Source organism: Elephantulus edwardii, unplaced genomic scaffold (genome assembly GCF_000299155.1).
Source record: "Elephantulus edwardii isolate Elephantulus edwardi_28Jun2011 unplaced genomic scaffold, EleEdw1.0 scaffold00324, whole genome shotgun sequence".
NCBI classification, from domain to species: domain Eukaryota; kingdom Metazoa; phylum Chordata; class Mammalia; order Macroscelidea; family Macroscelididae; genus Elephantulus; species Elephantulus edwardii.
The window spans coordinates 2,508,313-2,515,025 of NW_006400074.1; positions in this window are offsets into that span (position 1 = coordinate 2,508,313).

The following is a 6,713-nucleotide window of genomic DNA, read 5'->3' on the forward strand; positions in this document are numbered from 1 at the left end:
GCTCCTTCTTTACATAGGAGCTGACTTCTCAGGTCTTTCCCTTGCAAAGCAGGACAGGTTACAACACTTATCCTTTAGGTTAGCAGCTGAACACATAACCACTGAGGTACTTGTTCTTCATAATATGTTAACAGGTGGCATGAAAAAGTTAAAATACGACATCTAAATAACCGGAAGCTCTGGTGGCCTAGTGGCAAGAAGGTATGCTGCAATCCCAATGTTACACAGTTTGAGGCCACCAGCTGCTCCATGGGAAAAAGACGGGCAATCTCCACCATGTAATTAACTGCCTCCAAAAACCCACTGCAGTATCAGCTATGGGTCTGTTCTGACTCTACAGTATACAACAACAACAAATAATAATAACCAGTAAGAGCTAACTTTTAACAAAGGCTTCAAATAGGGAAAAACCGTCAAAAGCATTATTTTTAAATAAAGCACAACTTTTTAACTTTTCTAGTAACCATAGTGAAAAGAAATCTGGTGAAACTCATTTTAATACTTTATATGAGTCTAATGAATAAAGAAGACCTCTGAATTACAGCTTTGATGAAAAGTATCAAAGGTACTATGAACTGTCAAAAAAAAAAAAAGGCCGTCTTGGAAGAAGTGCAACCTAGGTGCTCCTTAGAGGCATTTAACAACAATAAAATGTATCCACAACAGTATCATACGAACAGGAAAGAACTATGTGGACAGCATCTGATCTCCACTATTCCACAAATGGGGGAAAAAACCCATCCAGAATGTCAACAGCACAAAAGTGATCCCTATGAGGTAAGACATGCTACCATTCTCCTCAAGCCTACTTCTAGCACTTGGGGAGTAACAGGTTACAATTCAGATAGGAAACTGGATCCAATTCTCCAGTCAGGACAGCCTTTCAGGTGTGTTCTGAGGCCCCAAGACCTTCAGGCTCTCAGGTTTAGGTAAGTGCTCTGATGTTTTTTCAGATCAGCCAATTATGACCTGTCCTACCAGTCTTCCAGGAAGCATGGGCTCCTAATGCCGGAGGCAGCAGATCCAGATAAGCTCTCTCACATGGTTCTCTGGCTGTCCAGCACCTCTACTGCCTCAGATGCTGCTAAGCTGGTCTCAGCCTCTGTCTGGCTGTCTAACACACAAAATCTGTGGCCCAAACTGGCATGCTGTACACTCTGCTTTTACTGTCTTGATGATATAAGATTCCTGTTTTCTGCCTCTAAAACTACTGGATTTAAGCCTGGTGGGACAGCAAGAACAAGTCATCCCCTTACTAGTTAGCAATCTACATCCTTTGTCTGCATTCCCACCTAAAAAGGTGCTATTATCCATTCATATTACTAGTATGGTCCCACCAAGCCACATACTGAAAGTGAAAGCCAATGGGTAGGAAAGCCATAGTCAGTATTATAAGAGCATCATGAGATTTTTTTTTTCACTATCTTCAAAATACAGTATATAATTTATGCTTTAATCAGTCACCGATAAGTGGTCAACTGTACCAGGATTCTGAAATCATATCCAGAATTTAATATTTAAAGGTGACGTCACAGTATAAATAACTTAGTGGTAAGGAGTTGTGCTGCCATCCCAAAGGAATATTGTTTGAATCCACCAGTTGCTCCATAAAACAGGTCATCTCCTCCCTGAAATTTACTGTCTCTCAAAACTCACTGGAGGGTGACTCACAGCAATGAGTCGGTTCTGACTTGACAGTAAACAACAAACACTGTATGTATGACTCACAGCAACCTAAAGCAAAACTGAGCTGAAACTGTTCTATCCTGTGCCATCCTATCCTCTCTGACATACTTGAGCCCACTGCTGCAGTCACTATGTCAATCCATCTCATTGAGGGTCTTTCTTTTGCTACCCTTTTCCAAGAAAGAGCCCCTCTTAACAACATGCTGTAAGTATGTGAGAGAAAACTTAGCCATCCTTCCACTAAGGAGCACTCTGGTGGCACCTTCTCCAAGACATATCTGTTTGTTCTGACATATTTCAGCAAACATATGCTGTCCTGGACATGCTCACCAGGTTTTGCCAAGAAATCTAGAGGACAACTACCTGGCCAACTAACTGAAAGAGATTAATATTTATTCTTATCCCAAAAAAAAGGTGATCCAACAGAGTAAGGAAATTACCCAAACAATATCACTGTCTCACACACAAGCAAAATCCTGCTTAAGATTATCCAAAACCAACTGGAACAGTACCTCAACAAAGAGCTACCAGAAACACAAGCTGGATTTAGAAGAGGCCACTGCACTAGAGACATTATCACCAATGTCAGATGGATCTTAGCAGAAACCAAAGAGTATCAGAGGAATGTGTACCTATGTTTCATTGACTATGCAAAGGCATCTGACTATATAGATCACAACAAATTGTGGCTAACCTTGAGAATGGGAATCCCAGAACACTCGATTGTTCTTGTAAGAAACCTATACTTGGACCAGGAGGCAGTCATCAGAACAGAAAAAGGAAACACTGCATGGTTCAAAATTTCAGTAGTAGATAACAAACTGGAAGAACAGAGCAGTACTGAAGAATAAGAACACAGATAGTGAGAGAGATGACTTAATTCCTCAATATCTTGGGCTCAAGTAGTCCTTGGAAAGGGACATCAGCTTGGAAAGACAGAGGAATGGTGAAGGAGAAGAAAACCCTCAACCAGATGCAACGACTGCAGAAAAGAGCTTCAGATCACAGGGTTAATATGAGTTGTGTTCAATTCGACAATACTTAACAACAGTAATCACTTCATTGTTAATAATTTTCATTGTTAAAGGAACAATTTAAAAAAGAACAAAAATAAAGCATTAATAGTTTCTGTGGTGAAAACTTCGAGAGGAATAACTTAAGTGTGACTAATCTCAGAACAGGAGACAAGAAGTGCAGAAAAAAGCTTGAAGATGTTCTGGAAAATTATTTCCTAAATATTACGGGGGGAAAAAATCATTGGAATAGCTGAACAAATGTCAAATAGATCAGACTCCAAAAGAAAATGACATATCATAACCAAATTTTCCAAATTTAAAAACAAGGAAAGACTACCAAAAGCAGCTCAGGAAAAACAAAGCATTATCTACAATTTCTCAGGAAAAACTAAGCAAGCAAGAATGCAATGAGTTAACATACATAAAACTCTAAAAGAAAACAATTTGTCAAACAAAAATAATATACCCAGCAAAATTGCCCCTCTAATATGACAATGGTATTAGAACATTTCCAGATAAAAAGAAAGTATGAAAACTAGACCAAACTTATGAGAAATCCTAAAAAGAGTTCTTGGGATCAAGATCTAACCATGATAGGTTATATTCCAAAACTAACATACATGAATGACATCAGTTAGAAACTTACTCAGATGCCAAAAAAATACACAAAGTCTAATAAACATGAGATTAAATACAGGAAACAAGGTATGAGTCCATAAATTATGACAACTACAAAGAAGATGAAGAGAAAGTGAAGGATAGTCCAAAATAAACTGAACTGCTTTAGACTCTAGAATAAAATATTAACTTACCAGCTAACATCCAAGAAAATCTGTAAATCTTTTCATTAAAATGAAAGAGAAAAAGCTTGAAGACTTCAAAAACATATAAAACAGCAGCAATGAAAGAAACTATAAGAAAAGCCATTAATAAAATTAATTCGGCGACGAAAAAGTAATTGTACAAAGAAATGGCAATAGCAAAAAAAAGTACAGCCTTGCATAACATCGGTGCATTCATTTAAGACATTACAGGAAACAAAATCAGTCACAAGAGGACTATTATGATATATGGACTATTATGATATAAAGTAATGGTTTACACACCAAATTTGTATCGGATGGTTACCAGGAAGGGAAAGAAGGTAGAAGGAAACAAAAATAAATAAGGTGAGTAAAAGAAAGGCAATATACAATATACTGATCAGACACTGTAATTCATTAATCATATTAATCTACTCTAATTGTTGCTTGTTGTTATGTGCTGTCAAGTCTGAACCAACTCATAAACCGACCTTTCAAAAGCAAAAATTACAAGGAGACTACCCATCTTTCCCTACAGGAACAGGTGATAGAATTGAACTGACTGCTGTTTGGTTGGCTGCACAACTTCTTATCTACTAAGTCAACAGAGCTCCCTTAATATAATGAATATAATTAAAAGGTGTATGAATGATTGAAAGAAACTATAATTACAATGTTACAGGATAAAAGATATTGACTAGGAATGATGTCAGTCTACAGAATAAGGTGCACCAGATGCAAGCCATGGACTTCATAATTACTTGGGATGCATCAGAAAGCTGGACAACTAAAAATGATAGAAGAATTAATATCTTTGTGTTGTGGTGCTGAAGAAGAGTACAGAACATACCACTGCCTAGTAAGAGAACACACAGGTCTGTAATAGAGTGAGTGAAACCAGGCTGCTCCTTGGAGGCAAGGATTGTGAAGCTCCCTCTCACATACTTTGGGCATGGTGTCCGGAGGGACCAGTCCTTGGAGAGGACATCATGCTTGGAAAGGTGCAGGGACAGTGCAAGAGTGGAAAACCCTGGATGAGATGGATTGACTGATTGGTATAATAGAGGTAGGTGTGTCAGAGACAATGAAATTAGCTCAAGATAGAGCAGGATTCAAGACTATTGTACATAGGGTCGCTGAGTCACAAACAACTCTACAGCACACAACAACAAATGAATAAGCAAATGAAAAATTAGTATGATTTGTAAGCTTCTGAAAATAAAAGGAGGGAAGAGTTTTTTTAAAAAATCACTGGCGCTATTAAAAAAATCATGTTTTGTTGGGGGTATATTAAAGAACATCTGGATAGTCATTATTGAGGTATTATTTCATGACATTGTAAAATAGCTATGGCCTGAAATTTCAACAACTATGTGTCATGGACCTTTTTCTTTTTAGAATAAAATTATTCTAAAAGGTACCAAGTCCTTTTCACTTTTCAAAATAAACAGAGATCCAGATCCATTTAGTATAGTGCCCAAGATCACACAGCTACTTGAGTGACAGAGCCAGTACCATGTCCTATTTTATAGGAAACTAAAAGTTAAACAATCCTGCTGCTGCTTCTCTATCCTCTTCTCAGTTTCTCAAACTATATACAATAGAAATTACTGCTTTAATAACTTTTTAAATTTAGAGCAAGAAACATATGCTTTAAAAACTAATGAATATTTCCTAAAATGTACACTCTCTCCTTTTTTACCTAAAATCTCATCCTGTAAGTCACTTTCCTATGAAAGCCTTCCGAAGTACGTACACACACACACACACACACACACACACACACACACACACACTCTCTCTCTCACTCACACTCTCTCTCTTCACTGCTGTAGTCAATCCTGACTCTTGTGGATCCTCCATTATGTTTCCAAGACTTTCCATTTTTACAGGAGAACACAACCTCACTGTCCTACAGAGCAGCTGGTAAATTCCAACCAACAATCTTTCACTTAGCAGCCCATCGATCCCACCACCAAGGCCCCTTTAGTACACACTAAAGGCCTACAATAATCTTTTCTAGAGATCTAACAAAACTAAAAAATAATTTTAAAATACTTTTTTTTTAATTATTTTTTTGTGTGCGTGTACCGTCAAATCAGATCTGACTGGTACAGGAGGAGATTGTCCCTCCTTCCCCGGCAGAGCATCTGGTGGGTTCAAACCATGCACTTCTGGGATTGTAGTTGCAGTTCCTTGCCACTAGGCCACTATACACCTCTTCCACTACCCAGTTGTTAAATCAGTGTTTCTTAGGATTTAATTCCAGGTTCTTTGCTGTAAATACCAAGAGCTCCAAACATGAGACTGGATACAAAATTCTTTTATTTGTCTACTTTCTTTAGATTCTAGAAAAATAATCTCAAAGAAATTGCCACACAGAGAGTTAACTGATGTGGTTTACCTGCCTAGAACCACCTTTCCTTTAATGGAAGAACCACTTCCTAACTTAAGGCAATTAGCCCCGGGTTTAATCTGTACCCCACTGTTCTAGTAGGCATGTAACAATTTACAGTATTGCCTGATCCACATGGTGGTGGTGCTATGTACCATAGAGTCAGAACAGATCCACAGCTGACCCTGGGGGTAGGTTTCAGAGGCAGTTAATCACACAGGAGCTTGCCCTTCCTTCTCCCACCAGGCATCTGGTGCCCTGAACCGCATGCTGTTAGGATTGCAGTGCATCTTCTTGCCTCTAGGCCACCAGAGCGCAACCATATAGAATCAATAAAAATTTCCCCATTAGAATATAAGGACCTGAGAAAGAGGTTCCCTTTTGAATTCATAGCAATAAAATCCATAAAAATCTGAATCTGCCAGTGTTTCTACCCTGTCAAATAAAGTATATGCCTGAAAATGAGGCCTTTTTAAAACAGTGGAGAGCAGAGAAGATGTATTCTGATGTGATCATATAAGCTCTGAGATCCAGTCAGATCTATTTTTAGTCTTTTCAAAAAAGAGGGTGGGGGATCCTTTCCCCTATACTAGTTTAGATCATTTCTGTCACTTGCAATCAAATGACAAGTCACTGCAAACTCACCCAACACCCATTGTTGGAATTAAAATCCATATACGGTGGTCACTTCCAAATATTTACTTCTAGTCCAGATATTACAATGAAATGTGCAAGGAGTTGGAGTCAGAAAATCAAAAGGGCCGAACTCGCTCAGCATATCTTAAGCTCAAGGAACTGAAGAACAAATTCAAA